Genomic DNA, 16,735 nt, shown 5'->3' on the forward strand with positions numbered 1-16,735 from the left:
AATGGAGGGCTGTGGAGACATTAAACCCTCGTATTTCTCATGGGAGTCTTTAATTACGGAATTGTTCAAATTGAGATACAAGACAAATAATGAATGAAATTGTATTATTTAGCATTAACAATAACAGTGTAGTAGCAGCCTGAGTAGTGTGAATGTTGCACTTAAGGGATGATTGTTTGTTTTGATATTTTTTTTGTTCATCTTAATTTATGTTGTGGGAGATTAGGGGGAGTGTTTTTTGTGGGTTGTACCAGAATTCATAGTGGTTCAAGAAGAAAAATTGTGTTTTTACGAAGTAGTATAAAGTTTAGAAAGTGAAGAATATGTGTGTGTGTGTGTGAGACAGCGTGTGTTTAACTGTGCTAACCCCTCCCAAAAAAAAAAGCTGTCATAAGATATGACCTAGCAAAGCCAGCAGAACGTATGTAAGGTTACATTTTGAATTTGTTAGAAACAGAAATAACATCTGTTAGATGCAAGCTAACCATGCAAACGTGTTTACGTAGTAGACATTTAAGGAATTGGATCAAACAAATATAAACAACATGCAGAGCAAATAGTGGTTCAGGTACATTGTTTAAAACTCCTATTAGTAGAAATTATTGGCAAGAATAAGATTTTGAATTGTTAATGGGCTGTTTCTAGCAGTGAAGGGTACATGGTTTGATTCCTTCCACCTTCATTTGCTTACTGTGCTACTGCAACTATTGAGTAATTTACTTCATCAGACAGGGCTCCTTGTTTAGCCTTGTGAAGGAACACTTGTTTCCAGTAGGCTTACTTGTTAAATTAATAAAAAAAAGTAATACAACATTCTAGCAACCTGGTCATTAGGAAAGAGAGAAAAATAGAGCAGGAATTCGGCAAGATGTTCAAAACTGAATTCCTTTGCTTGTCCTTGGAGCTTGTTTGAAAAGTTAGTAAAATTCTGTGAGTTTGACTGAGAAAAATTGCAGCAAGGAGTGTATGGTTTATATGCTGTCAAGGAAGTGACAAAGTTATCCGTAGTCATTTTTTAAGCACCTTTATTGAGTCATCACTTGTGACATTATACTTCACACATGTTGCTGTATATTATATAACTTAAGCAACAATAAATAAATTATACAATTCCTGCCCCTCTTGGCCTTTTCCCCATTCTATTACCATTCCCTCTCTAGTTATTTGCTCCCAATGCTTCGGTTCCTTTGCCAGTTTTCTCCAATACATTCCAGCCCCCTCTTGCCTATTGTCTGTATTCCTAATTGCAGTTATCCCTATTGGCAGAATCTCCTTTTTCCATTCCCATGTTGGCTTAGTTAGTAGAATACTTTCTGCTGTTTTATGGATATGATATTCTTTATGATTATTGTTGTTCCCCTTAAAGTCCTGCATCCAAAATCCAAGTCTCTCCTTGTTTCTTGAACCACCCCTCATTTAAATATCATCCCTTTACACTTTGAATTATAGTTTTTTGCTTGCGATATGTGTAGAAGCCTTAACTGTGTAGCAATGAAATATCCTGTCAAGTTGGGGAAACCCCAATGTGCTCTGTTGTACTGGAAGAATTATCCCACTTAACTCTTACCATCTTCCCCTCCCAGATGAAGTCATTTAGCTCTTTATTAATTGCTATCCACAGCTTCTCCTCTGGTTGTTTAAAAATATGCATGACTTTGTGTACAAGACTGCTTGTATCTTACTATCCATGTAAAAAATTTTCTCGGCTTTTGTATTGTTTTGTTTAGTCTCTTCCCACATATCATAAGCTGCCACACCAGAATCATTTTTAATCCATACTCCTAAATACTTCATTTTATCATGTGCCCATAAATATGGATATTGCTGAACCAGTTCATGTGTGGGTACATAATTTACCACTGTTGCCTTTGTTTTAGCTTCATTAATTTTGTATCCCAAAAAGATTTGAAACTGCAAAATATTCCACAGCACTGTAATATGTCTCACTGGTTTTGTCAGGTATAAAATAATGTAGTAGAGCCAGCTTTTCTTGACTAGTATACCGATTATATCTGACTTATCGTCCCTTATTTTCTTTGCCACTGGTTCTAAATATAATGCAAGTAAGAAAGGAGACACCCCTGCCTGGTTCGTTCGCACAAGCAGAAATTATCAGAGAGGACCCCACCCACTTTAATATTTGCCTCTGATCCCTCCTATATCTTCCTAATCAACCTTATAATTTTTTCAGGAAGTGCAAATGCTTCAATTGGCTTTCTTGTACAGTCCCAGCGTACTCTGTCAAATGCATACTCTGCATCCACCACCAACAATGGCATTTTCTTACATTCTGCTTCCTTCTGGATCATCACTGTTCTGTTAATGTTGTCAAATGTTTGCCTCCCCTCTACACACCACATTGATCCATATCTATCACATTTGGCATTACTTTTGTCATTCTTTTAGCCATTATAGACTTGAACACTTTATATTCATGGTTTAGTACTGAAATGGGCCTGTATGAAGCTGGGTCTGACGGATCTTTACCATCTTTAGGTATTACAGCTAGCACTGCTTTCTTCCAGGATGTTGGCACTTCATCTCCGCTTAAAATACTGTTAAACAAAACACTTCCATATCTTTATCAGTTTTTCCCCTGCTAGCTACCAAACTTCTACAGGGATACCATCTTTTCCTGTGAACTTACTGTAGATTGGTTATACATCACAATTTTTATCTCGACTCCTCCTATCCTAACATCACAATTTTTATCTCAACTCCTCCTATCCTAACCGTTGGTAATTGAACCTCATCTACCTCTAACCACGGTATATTTAATTATTCCATAAACATGTCCATTTGTATCTTTTCTTGATTTCCATATTTCTCTGCTTTACTCAGATTTTCATAGACTTTCTTAAGTATTTCTAATACCTCTAAAGGATTTCTTGTTAACTTCCTTATTATAGGCTCCCTGAGATTGGCAACAGCCCTTTCTACTTTCTGTTGCCTGAGGAGTTGTGCTAAAAGTTTTTGTGAGCTACTGTTATTATCAAAAACAGTTGCTTAACAGCAACCTTTCTAAACTCATGCATATTACTGAGTTGATCCCTTATTTTCTGCTTGGCATTCTGCAGTTGATCCTCTTCTGTGAGATTCCCCCTATTCTGTAATATTTTAACATTTGTCAGCCCCTCTAAATAATTCTTGTTACTTCTTAACATAGTTCCCTTTCTTTGATTTCTACCCTATTTTTAAACTCCACCTTTTATCCCACTCCCTAGCTATATCTTTAGAAGACATTTCTATCCTGTCTAGTAGCTTCTGCATAATCGCCACAACCCATTCCTTAAATTCCTCTCTTTTCAACAGATAGATGGGAAAGTGCCAGTGTGTCATTTTATTTCATTACTTGTGTTTTTATTTTAGTTATAAGTGGCACATGATCTGAAATAGTTATTGGGTGCGTATCAAGACCTTAAATTAAATGCACAAGTTCCTGTGAAATATAAATTCTGTCTAGCCTAGCTTAGTTTTTATATCTTGGGAGATAATATGTAAATTATTAATTCCAAACTCATATTACTGAATTTACATCTTCCGTGCCAAATATTTTCATAAATGTCTTCAAAATTCTACCCTCCTTTGTTATACTTTCCCTTCTGGGGCCTCCAGACAACATCTTCACTGCTGCAAATTACATTCCAATCCCTACCTATAACTAATATTCCTTGCTGAAAACTGATTTCTCCTAGAATTTTCTTAAGCTCCATAATAGCAGTTTTAGGTGGAATACAAATACGTGCCAGTGTAATCCTCCTTCCTTGCCAGTAGCCCCTTAGCACTGCAAATCTGCCATTATCTTTTTATCCTCTTCTATCACTGTTGGCGCTCCTCTTGCAGTTAATATAAGCATGCCTGTCTTCCTTTGTCCCAGGTATTCTGCTGAATAGCCATCCTGAAAACCCTTCTTTATCAAATTCATATGTTCACTTCTTTCTGTGTGTGTCCTGTAATATAGCTATTTACACTCTACATTTTTTAATATAGTTCATTACTCTTTCTTTTTTGTATTTATCTGTGAGACCGTTGACGTTTTAAGACATTACAGAAAGCATCATTTGTTTTAAAAATTATTCCCACCTTTCAGGTAAAACACCTTTTTGTTAATTGTCTAGTTCCAGCTTTTGTGTTGCATGCAGCACTGTTTGACAGGTTGAACTTTTATACAGTTGTTTCTTGTCATATCCATTAATCTCACATCTTACAAAACTGTTTTATTGAAAGTCTTACAAAACTTTGTTGTATTGAAAGCCCTCAAGAAACACACCCTGAATACCCCCCTAAAAATATTAACTTAATACTAACACCAAAACTATGTACATCATCAAATACTGACGTTTTACTCTCCTAATAGGAACAAAAATCCCAGACTGACAGCCGCACTCAACAAACTTGAGTCAACATAAAAGAAAAAGGTTAAATATGCTAAGATGCATGGTGCAGCCTGTGCTTCTACTAAGTTCTGATTGGTTTTGTTTTTTCTTTATAGCTCTTCCAGCTGGGAAAACCCCTGAATACTTTCGGAGAACATTATGTCCTACCCAGTTTCTCTTCTCAGTTTTTTTCCCCTTCAGTCAGTCACTTTCCACCAGTCTGTAGCCAGTTTCTCTTTTATCACATTATCTCCATGGAGAGACAAGAACCAGGCAGCCAGTTTCTCTTTATCAGCTTGTTTCCATGGAAACATGAAGACTAGATGCAGAATTGCTATTGAACATACACGTTTATGCTAGAAAAAAAGCCTCATAATAATCATTATTATTTTTCATTTACTTGATTACTCTTAAAACCTGTTAAGGTCTTTAATCCAGTCATTCCCCATGCAGGAATGAGAAAAAAAAAAACCTCAGTTTTTCTTTTGTCATGTGCTTTTAACCAGGCTTTTTTCATTGCATTGTCTACATTTCTTAAAACTGGACAAGAAGAAAGACAGAAGGGAGGAAAAACAAACGGCAGCGTTTATTTACAATCCCTGTTACACTTAAAAGTAACTGAGAACTTTACTTTATAGCATGCAAAGAAAACCATACACTACAAAAAGTGCTAATAAGAAAAAAAATCTTTACTTACAGTTAACTTTCTCCCTCTTCTTCCCATCCCCAAAGCATTTTTGAACATAAATGGAATTAAGTAGGGCATATGCTTTAGAGCCTCCTCCCCACAAGTCCAACACATTCTGAAAAAGTCTAATATATATCCAGATTTTCTTGTTCTGTCGTATTTCACACGTAATTATTGCATTGTAATCCCACATTGCTACTGGTTTTATTACTGTTTATCTGCATCTCCCAAATCATGTCACTGCTTCATTTCCAATGTACTCTCAATTTTTCTAGTCGGCTCTTGTACTCCCTTCCTTCACTCCAACATTTTCTGTCGAAACATTGGAAAAAGTTTCACATGTACAGTCTCTCTCTGGTCTTTATTACCAGAACAACAAGAAGTAGAATCTCTGTTTCACAGCTCACTTTTTGTTGGACAAACTTTTGTATTTCCTTCTTAGCATGTACTTCATCAAAAAATGATTTTGTTCCTCCAGGGAAGAATACTTTGAAGATGGCTGGGTGCAGCAGTTTGAATCTCACACCTGCACCTCAACATTTCCTGACTAGTGGAATACATTTGCTTTTTCTGCCTGGTATACAGTGAGCAATCATTTTCTACAAACATTCTGTTGTCTCCCAATTCTGCTGGTAGGATTGCATCTTAAAGGTCTAGGTTGCTTTCTTTCATAGCCAGGTTTGGAGCATACACACAATGTGCCCTTTGAACTAACAACTCCTGCTGTTGAATACCCATTCAGTTGCTTATTATTGCTTTCATAAAATTAATGCAGTCTTTTCCTTTCAGCTTCTGTGGTATAGCTGAAAATCTCAGGTTTTCCCTACGTGATCCGTCCTCTAACAATATTATTTTTTTGAAACTTCTCTTCCTGAGTATTCTCATATTCAGCCAAGCTTTTCTTCATTTCGATCTGTGATTTTTATAGTTTTGTTACCTCCTCTGAATATTTATTTAAAGCTTCTTCCATTTTTTCCCGCGTTTTGTTTTGTGTTGATATATTCCATCAGTGTTTAGTTTATTTTAACCAAATCTGTATGCAGTTGTCTTGTGTCTTCCTGTAGGTTACTGGAATTCATGTCTGAAAGTTGCACTACTTTTTGCTGAACAGCTGCAGAACTTTCCCCAGTCAGTGTTTCTTCCTCCCTTTTTTCAGCTTATTTTTTTTCCAGGTTCTCTGTATTTCTTTCTTTCTTTCTTTCTGGCATCTAGGCAATATGCTCACTATTCAGTTACTGAAATTTACCCATTAACTGTCTTTCTCTGCTGAGTTTCTGTTTTCACATTGGGAGAGCTTGAATTGGGGTGTTACTCTATGTGCAGCCATCTTGGAGGTATGTTACCTGTAGTCATTTGTGCATAAAGTGAAGTAGCTTATGACTGAGTTTAGACATTGTATCCAGGTGATTGAGCTTGGACTAAGAATGCTCTGTTTTGCATTTTAATGTGTGTACTGTGCTGGGAAAGATTTAATCAGCATTGGATTTGGCTTAGTATGTATGAGCCAGTGGTGCTGACCTAAGTGGTGAAACAAAATAAGGATTACCCCTAACAAAATGGCAGCAATCTGTTCAGTGTTTGACTTGAGTAGATAGCACATTGTGCAGTTGTACTTAGACTGAATCTGTACATCGGTTTGCAGTGGATCACTGTGTAATCACAAATAGAACATATTACAGGTAAGCCGTATTCAGTTTGTGGAATATTTCCAGTTGCAGCCATACTGTTATGGATAAGTAGTCTGGATATCCTAGGTAGTCAGATGAACTACCTTTTTTAAATGTCTCCAGGTCTTTAACTACTCTCTAATTTAAAAATGGGGTCCCCGCCTGTCTTGGTATTAGTTCATGAAACCAGTATTGCTGCAGTCCTGTTTGCCAAGAGTACTCTTTTCGGCACTTACATTCTGCATGGAATTGCCTCTTCCTGCGTTCCCTCGGGACTTGTCCTTAATTGTAGCATATTTAGGTATGCTTTGAAATTTACCTTTTAGGCAATGAATGTGGTGTTGAAAAGGTAAGTCTTGAGCCAAGCCAAGTACTGGGATACTGGGAGAGAATAGTCATTCTTGTAGTGACAATAATTAAACTGAACCAATTGCTTTCAGTAAAATGCCTTCTAAGCTACCAGGCAAGCGTGTCTTTTGTTTCATTGAGACCAAGAATTAGCCATTTAGAACAAAGCCTAGCATTCATAGTAGACATTTTTCTTTTGAAATATCTCTAAGTTGCCATCAACTGTAATTGTCATTGTGATTACATGCTATTAAAATATATAAAGGGTGAGAGGATTTGGAGGATAGAGAAAGTGAGGATAGGACAGAACACAAATGTTAACAGTAGACAAGCTTCTGTTCAGAAAAAGTTGCCACTTTTAACTTGAAACGGTTTTAGGTACATGGAAAACAAGAGGAAAGATTCACTAACGTGTCCAGGTGATGAGGGAAACTGTGGAAGGAAGGGAATGATTAGCCAGTTCACATTATTTTGATCAGGCTGTTGAAGACTGTACCTGTATGTCCACTTGTACGTTCCAAGAAAACTGCAAGTAAAGCCAGATAGTGTTTGTAACGGGGAGAAACACTTTATCATTTTTATTAAGTTTCATGAATCTGAATAGGTACTGCCATTGTCAGGGATTTTTGCTTAAGCAAGTACAGTGAGGATTGACACGTAGAGGAGACTGAAGAGGCATGTGCTTTATTTAGCATGGACGTGATTGTATCATTTTCCAGAAATTTTATATTGTTGAGAATTTGGAATGGAGATTGACATTAGTAGCAGTGGAATCAGGAAAGGAAAAGGAGTTGTTTCAGAAATGAAAAGTGTTTTTGGCGAAGGGTGTCCTAAGAAATAGCTAAAATGTAATCCAGGTAATATGACAGATTCTGCTGAGAAGATGTAAAGACAGAAGATGACTAGAAACAGTGCTAGAAAGAGGTAAGAAATGAGAGGGAATAAGTAGGTGATTAGATCTGCTTGTGAGGTGTTTCATTCATTTAAAATTGGGATTAGAAGGAAGTTGATGGGTTTGCTGTAAAATATCTTTACACGCTTTTGAAGCATTTCTTACACAGGTTGTGAAGAGAAATGAGTTTTGTGAATAAATGGCAGAGTACTTCTGTTGGTGCTGCTGTAGCGTTGTCGCCTCACAGTAAGACGCTGTCCTGTTCGATTCTCAGCTAGACCATCTTCTGCGTGAAGACCTGTGCGAATGGGCGTACCTTTGTTGAAGGTTGTGCGTCAGGGCTGGTAACTCGGCACTTAAAAATCAACTACCAATCATTAGCGGACTGGAGTTCTGCTGTAGCGACCCCTAACCGGGAAAAGCTGAAAGACACAACAACTTCTGTTGTTTCCAGATGGAATCAGAGAGAGTACCCACTTTCAAAAGGGGATTAAAAAACTGTGAAGTAGTATTTTTTGTACCTGCAGAAAACATTTTCTATTATGAAAGAATTAACATCAAAAGTAGTGGACATCCTTCTAGATCAAGGAGAATGGGTGTCCGTCCCTTGTCTGAAAAATATATTCTGCTAGAGGTTAGTACTGGTGTCTTTGGACTAAAATTAAATGGGCAGTGATTACCAGTGACTGGAGTAAGACACTCTGTTAAAGAATTGCTGAAGTCACTAACCAGCCTAATATATTTAAAATAATTGCATGGAGTTCCACAACCAGCCGTGTATGTTGCATCTCAGCAAGCTAGTTAAGCAAGTCAGTAGGAGCAAAAAAAAAAAAAAAACACATTTAGAATTCAAGTCACCATATCTGATGTCACTTCTGGTGCACCGTAATTCAAAGGTTTTTGATATTTCATCTAACATTGATGCGTTTGCAGGAAGAGGAGTAGTGCAGCATGCAGTAAAATGTGAGTTGTCAAAATATTGCTAATATGAGGGGCTAGCTTCATATTTGCTTTTACTGTTTTTGAAAATGTTAGGCCATAAATATAAAGGCCCTTCCTGTGGCCTGTCATATGTTGAGTTCTTGCTTTCCTAGAGACTGTAGTTGAAGTAATGTTTCCAAGAAAGTAGTTATTTCAAGGTTATGAGCCTTGCTGGTTATAAATCCTTCCTTGAGGTATGCAGTGCAAAGATTACAGATCAATGAACTCGAGACTTGGATTGGAAATCATTGAAGGTGACTTCAACTTCAGCTTTATTATACAGCATAAGTCCTTTCCAGAAAATAAGCAAAGCATGCAAATGCATATTACAATTGAATAAATAGACGAGAATTAAGTGTGTGTTACAAATAGTAATTGCTTTTCAGTTTACCTACACTCCTGGGTAAAGGTGAAGCAGGATGGGAAATATAAAAGCAAACTGTATAACAAAACAAAGCACTATTTGTAGAGTCAGGCTGCCAAGATGGTAAGTATAGAATTAACTGTTTAGGAATGCAAACAACAATAAGTTAGAAGTTTTCCATGCTTTGAAGGTTTTTCATAAACAAAAATAAGTCTGTCAAAGAATCTAGGGGACATACTGAAAACAAGCCCAGTATAACCGCTTAACTAATGTAAAAATGACATCAGCATTTTAAATTACCACAACAGCAGTGAATTGGAATCCCACCAATGGAACTGATTTTGCCGCTGAAAAATGCTCTAGTAAATATTCCAGATATTCAGGATCTGGAAACCCAGAAGTCCTTGTTTATATCAGGACCAAATCACTTCTGCAGTGGTGCTGTCCATCTCCTACAACCAGTCAGCTAAATTTTTTTAACAATGGAAGAAATTAAAGCAAAATGAAATGTTGCAAGGAGGTAGTATTTCTCTTATTCAGCTTCACAGGTCCAGCAAGGTCACAAGGCTGTAGGGAAAACCACCAGTAGTTGTATGCAAATTGCAAGCAGCATTCACTGTTTGGAACTACTAAGGTCTGCTATTTATATTTTCAAATGTAGTTAAATATCTTATGGTCACAACTGTTGTAATTCATTTGCCATACATAAATATTAGATGTGATGTTAGTCTTCATTCCATTCATCACTGATGGGTTCGGTTCTGAGCCCTCGGAACCAAGTCGGCCTTATACCAAAGCTCACGCCAGCCAAATACTATCAAGCTGAGATTTTACCCGCAGCCCCCTTCTCCCTGTTACCTCAGATTTCGTTTGCCGCATTGCCATAAAACCATGTTCAAGCCAGCTCTCAGCCAAGTCTTTGATATTGTTGGAATATTCTGTTTTGATATTTCTGATAATTCAAAATTGTTTAGTGTGTTATTTCTTGTAGTTGTGTTTTCGCTAAGTCTTTTTTCTACTTTCCTGAAATTACCTGTTAGTAATCCTTTGTACCATCGCTAGTACATTCCCTTCTCTCTACCACTGTGGTAATTTTTTTTTACCATCGTTGGTATCTTCTCTTGCCTTCCAGTTAACTATTGTCTGCTTAGTTGTGGTAATCTGTTGGTTTTTTGCTTTGCTGATTTTGTTGATATTAACATGTCTGATGTAAAGGGCACTGCAGGCTTCAAACGATGCCTGAAGTGTGGGAGAAAAATGTCTAATAGTGACCTTCATGATGACTGTGTTTACTGTTTGGGAGTGCCTCATCTCTTGGTACAACCCCATTGTTCTTTCTGTCTGGGGTTTAGCTCTCGTACACTGAATGAGCGCAAAAATAAATTGATTTTGAAAGGCCTACTCAAGTCACCTTTCTCAGAGGCTCTGTCCGCATCGGAGGGTTCACCCCCTCCTAGGAAAGACAAAAAGAGGCAACATTCCATTCCCTCTTCACCCTCTGGTGAGAAGGAAAGACTGCCAAAACCAAAAATTCCACAGCTTTCTGCACTGGGACAAAAGTCTTTGACTGTGCCACCATCTTAGGTACCGTCCTTGTCGATATCGTTGACGCCGACTACCTCGGCACCTACAACGTCTATGACACCGGATGTGACTGAAAATGTTTACCTCTACTTCGATTACGACTCTGAGCCCTTTCTCGGCTCCAATAACTCAAACCTTGCTGCTCCTATCATCTCAAAAATGGAGACTGGTGCCACTAGACGTACAAGCACGGACCTGGTATTCCCCGTCTGTGGAACCTTCCTTGGGATAGGCTTATAGTCGCTTCTTAGAGCGGCTAGAATCCCCTTCGGGGATATCCACTAGGTCCACCAGGAGCCTCTCCGCACTCAGTGTGGTGTGCCTTGTGGACCAGTGCTGACAGCCAGGGGGATTCCTTCTGATTCAAAACCCCAATCCCTTATAGGATTTGCGTTTTCTGCTTCACGGATTCCATCTTACTCTCCTCCTTTGTCCTCCTTGCAGGTTCATAGGTAGGTACTGGGCTATCTGCCCGAAGGCATATATTAGCCCAGCCACATTGTGCGGTATTCACCGTCCCTTTGGTTAGTTTCCTAGGCCCTTGATCTAGCAGCTAGTAACTTTGGCCTCTATCTAGTAGAGCTGTTGGTATGATCCCTGGTGTGAAATTTTGTTACACATCCAGTCGTCAAGGTTCCTCTTGAAGAGTGATAGTGAGGGGCTCTGTCTTATGTAGATCGGGACCTTGTTCCATAGCAAAGGAAGTCTTTGCGAAGGGAATCTATCCCTCCAGCATGTTCTATTCATTGTTGTGCTGAGGTTTATATCCTTAGAGCGTGTAGCTCGAGTGGATTTGGTTTTGCTAAGATGGAGCATGTTCAACAGTTCTGGGTTGGACATGACTCTGTATGTTCGACAGAGATCGCCTCTGAGAAGGCGGTATGCAACAGAGAAAAGCCTACGTTTTTTCAATCCTGCTGCATAGGGCAACTGTTTGAAGCCAGTAATCCTCTTAGTGAGGTACCACTGTGGTCTCTCCAGCTGCTGGAGATGCCTAGCCAGGTACATACCAATTGGTGCATTGCACTCAATAATGGGTCTGATGAGGGAAGAGTAGAGGGGCACCATTATATCCTTAGATCTTGATGCGGACCCTTTCGTGATCAGATGGGTTACACACAAGGATTTTCTAACCACCTTGGCAACATGGTTATCAAAGGAAAGATGACTATCTACTTGGGTCCCTAGATCCCTTATTACTACTTCAGATTTCAGGGGGTTACCTCCTATGTGGTAGTTTGTGGGTACTGTGTTTTTTCCAAAGGGGATTACTACGCATTTTTTTAGCATTTAGCTTGAGACCATGGCTTTGACACCATGCATCAAGTCTCATTAAGGCCCTTCTGGAGGATATCCATGTCGGCCGGAGACTCTATTATAGCACCCAGTTTGCAGTCGTCCACAAACTTGGTCAGCCACAGCCCTTCAGTGTTCAGAGAAGTATATGCCAAACAGGAGGGGCCCCAGGACAGAGCCCTGAGGCACATCGCTCGTTACTGGTCTGGATTCGGACATAAATCCCGCTACTCTTACTTTGTTGGATCTGAGAGCCAGTTTGCGATCCATCTTGTGACGTAAGGGTTTATGCCCAGGTTGGTGAGTTTATCAATAATACCCGAATGGGGAATGGTGTCAAATGCTTTAGCAAGGTCAAGGTAAGCCGTGTGTACCTCCTTTCCCTTATCTATAGCCTGAGTAAGTGTCTCAAAGAAGTCCACCAGATTCAGGAGGCATGATCTGCCCTTGAAGCCGAACTGTGTGGGGTCAAGTGTTTGGGGGTTCCCAATCTCTCCATTTATGAGTTCGATAATGATTCGGTCCATTGCCTTACAGATCAGACTGGTCAGGCTTATTGGTCGGTAGTGGGCCCACCCTTGTGCAGCGGAACCACCGTTGCGGTGCGCCATTCTGTGGGCGCACATCCTGTCGAGAGGCTGAGACTGAACAGGGTATTCAGATGCGGGGTTAATTCATTTTGGAGCTCGCGTATGACACAGCCCGGGAAACCATCTGGTCCCATGGAGGCAGTGTTTTTAGCTTTAGATAGAGTAACCAAGGTATCTGTAATAATTGGAGTTACACAATCCCCTGGAATAGTAATAGGCCCTGTAGGTGGTGGTGGAGAGAAATTTCCTGAAAAGGTTCCGAAGCCCTTGGCACTGACACATCTCTCTGCACCCGTGGCTTTAGTGCCGATAGTGGACTTCACTTCGGCTTCAGAGTTGACCCTTTGGCCTTCGGTTCTGTTGGAACCGGGTTTTTCTCAGGCCCGGGAATGGACTGCTGGTTCCTCTGTTTTGACTTTGGCGCCAGCTATTTTTTTACAGTGCTGTCCATGGTTCCAGAAGTCCTGTCGGTACCTATCCAGCTTTTGAGTCTCCACGCCTGGGAAGCGGGCTCAACGGAGCGGGGTGTGACCTCTGTTTCGAGGTTGTCCTTCTTGGTTCCAGGCTCCCATTCCTCCTCAGGTGGGCCTGCCTTCCAGGCAATGGAGAGGGCTGTTGCCTCTGTGAGCAAGCCTTCGGCGTCGGAACCCACATGTCCTCCCCCTGTGTTGCAGCTATTACAGGCCAGCATCTCAGATTGAGCACGGGAGCTGCAGGAGACCCTATTGCTGGGTGCCTTTTCTTCCAGGTCCTCCTCAGAGGCTCCCACTGAGGAGGTTCCTAGGAAGAAATTGTGCAAAAGGAAACACGTTGGCTCCCCTGAGGAGTCCCTTACCGAGGATATGGATTACGATGAAGAGGAAGGGTCCCAATGATCGCCCCCTGAAAATGCCTCCTTTGGAGACATCCTGGAGATCTTGAAACAGAGGAGTGATTGCAAGCCCAAAAACCATTCCTCAGAGGAATCCATTTTCCTGCAGGCCTTTCGTGCTCAACCATGTACCTCCTGGGTGACCCCACCTGCAAACGAGTTGGTTCAGCTTGTGGTGCAGCACGCCTGGAAGAACCCTGACATGGTTGAAGCAATCCCCAAGAGACCAGACAAATTCCTCTCTCTCCCTAAAGAACATTCTCATTGGTCAAAAGGTCTACCAGTAGATGCTATGGTGGTGGTGACAGCCACCAAGAAAGAGCTTGCTGAGGAGAGCCACACTGTTCACCCACCTAACAGAGTCCCTAGCGGTGGACAGACTGGGGAAGCGAGTGTTTGCTTCATCTACCTTTGCTATTTGGTCATTGAATTATCTGGCGCATTTCACCAGACTCCAGAAAGACCTCATCACCGAATTCTCTGGTACTCTGTCAGGAAAGGTGTGTGACAGGGTTAATGACAAGGTAGCCTTGCAGCTAACGACCATGGAATCGATTTCTAATTTGTCCATGAAGTTGATTTTGCATGCAACTGAAGGGGTGGCCAGAACTGCAGGTTCAGGTGTAGTTATGAGACGTCACGCCTGGATGCGCTTGTTTGACTTCGTGGATGCCTTCAAGTCTTCCTTCCGAAACGCACCAATGGAAGCATCCTCCCTGTTTGGCCATGCAATGAAGAACACATTTCCAACCTTCTTCAGACAAAGTAATCACAGTAAAACCCTGTCTGCAGTTGGTGTACATTTTTCCACTCCTCAGCGTCCTTTTTCCAGGAACCAGAGAAGTGGGAAATTGTGGCACAAAAAAACTCTGGGTTCTTTTCATGACACACGTGGCAAGTTTACCCGCAAAGGGGGCACCTCTTCTGGAAGGCTCTCCTACAGGGGCAGAGGGGGTCCGCGTAATCAGTGTTCCAGAGATTCCTTCTCTGGACACCCTTTCAGTGCTCCTGAAGAGTAGCCCGATTGCTTTCCTATAGAAGCAGTCGGGGGACGTCTTTCTCTGCACCCCAGTGCCTGGCTATCTATTACCAGTGACTCTTGCGTGCAGAAGATAATATCCAGAGGTTACAAAATCCCATTAGACTCCCAAAACCAAGAAAAACACCAGAAGTACCAGCACAATACACCAACGAAAACTTTCTTTTAATATGGTAAGCGCTTTCGGTTAGCCCTTCCAACCTTCTTCAGACAAAGTAATCACAGTAAAAACACTCAACTACTCCTGTAATATCAGTCAATCATTGAATTATTGTCTTAAAGCTGAAATAACCATATCATAAGTCATAAAACATAAACATAAAACTTTCAGAACTGCATAAATATACATATATAAAAATACATATATATGTAAATTCTCTTGAATATATAATACAGTAATAATACCACATACTTATCTATAAAATCTTTTAAGATTTAAAACACTAGATAAAGCTACTACATCATTAAAAGTTTTCATTGGTGTATTGTCCTGGTACTTCTGATGTTTTTCTTGATTGTTGGTTGCATTTTTGGTCCTACCCAAAACCTTCAAAGTGAATCCCAGATGTGCCACCCAGTCTAAGGGACAAAGGAGCTCTACAAATCAAACAGCTGCACTTAAAAAAGAGTCATCCAAAAAGTCCCACCAGACCAGATGGGATCCAGTTTTTACTCAAGGTTCTTTTTATTGCCAAAAAAGACAGGGGACTGGAGGCCAGTTTTGGACATCAGCTGTTTAAGCAAGTTCGGCAGCCTGACAAAATTCCTGATGGTCATGGTTCAGTCCATTCTCCCCTTTTTGGAGGAAGGAGATTGGATGTGCTCAATAGACTTTCGGGATGCATATTACCACATCAAGATGGACAAATGCTCCAGAAGGTTCCTTTGCTTCCGGCTGGGAGGTAATCACTACCAGTTCTCTGCCCTGCCCTTCGGACTCTCTACAGCCCCCAGAGTGTTCACCAAATGCATGGCAGCAGTGACGGCTCACTTGAGACTGCAAGGATTCAAGGTGTTTCCATATCTGGTTGATTGGCTCCTCACCACTCCCACCAAGTATCTACTGGTAACAGCCTTGCATTACACCACCTCTCTGGCGCATCACCTGGGAATATCCATAAACTGGGACAACTCCAATCTAACTCCAACCCAGACCCTGGAGTTTATAGGGGTACCATTCAATACCTGTTCTTGCTTGATCTCTCTCCTGGATCACAGGCTTCAAAGAATAAGGATACAGCTCTGGGTGATGCTCTGTCTCGACTTGGGCTCTGCCCAACAGGTCCTGCAGCTGCTAGGATCAATGGCAGCATCTATAGCTATAGTACTCCTAGCAAGATTTCATATGAGACTCTTACAGTGGCTACTGTTAACCCAACAGTGTCCGAATCGTCAACCGTTGTGTTCCCAGATCCACATTACGAATTGGTGCAAACTGGATCTTTCTTGGTGGATGAAGCTAGACTCAGCACTTTGGAGCTGACCTTTCCATCCCCCTCATCCCAATGCCATTGTGACAATGGACGCTTCTCTGATAGGGTGGGGGGCCATTATCTGAGAATGACTGTCCAAGGTACATGGTCCGATCTAGAGGCCAGTCAGTCTGCATATAAATATTCTAGAACTGAGGGCAGTGCTCTTAGCGTTGCAAGCATTTCAGACTGGCCTTCCTTCCAGGACAGTTGCTATCCAATCGGGCAACATGTCAGTAGTTTGGTACATTAACAAACAAGGAGGAACCAAGTCATATCCCCCCTGCGTTGAGAGGCCATGAGAGTATGGCAATGGGCGATAGCTTCCAACCACTTTCTGATAGCAACACCTATCCTGGGGATTTCCATTGTGATCGCAGAGAAATTGAGCAGATGCATTCTCTTACCTCATGAGTGATCCCTCGACCCCAACTTAGTGATGAAGATTTTCAGACGTTTGGGCCAGCCTTGCTACGACCTATTCACCTCCCCATCCAACCACAAGTGCAGCAGCTATTTTGCCCTAATTCCCCTGCAGGAGGAGTCCCCGAGGGATGCACTTACTCA

At 40.9% G+C, this 16,735-nt stretch overlaps 1 protein-coding gene across 3 annotated transcripts in view; it reads left to right on the forward strand.

Annotated features, from left to right (window-relative positions):
* Positions 1 to 16,735, forward strand: part of ATXN7 (ataxin 7) — a 1,461,623-nt gene that overhangs the window by 539,714 nt on the left and 905,174 nt on the right. The window lies entirely within an intron of this gene.

The sequence above is a fragment of the Protopterus annectens genome, chromosome 7.part0 (genome assembly GCF_019279795.1).
Source record: "Protopterus annectens isolate FY-2018-M chromosome 7.part0, PAN1.0, whole genome shotgun sequence".
NCBI lineage: Eukaryota > Metazoa > Chordata > Ceratodontiformes > Protopteridae > Protopterus > Protopterus annectens.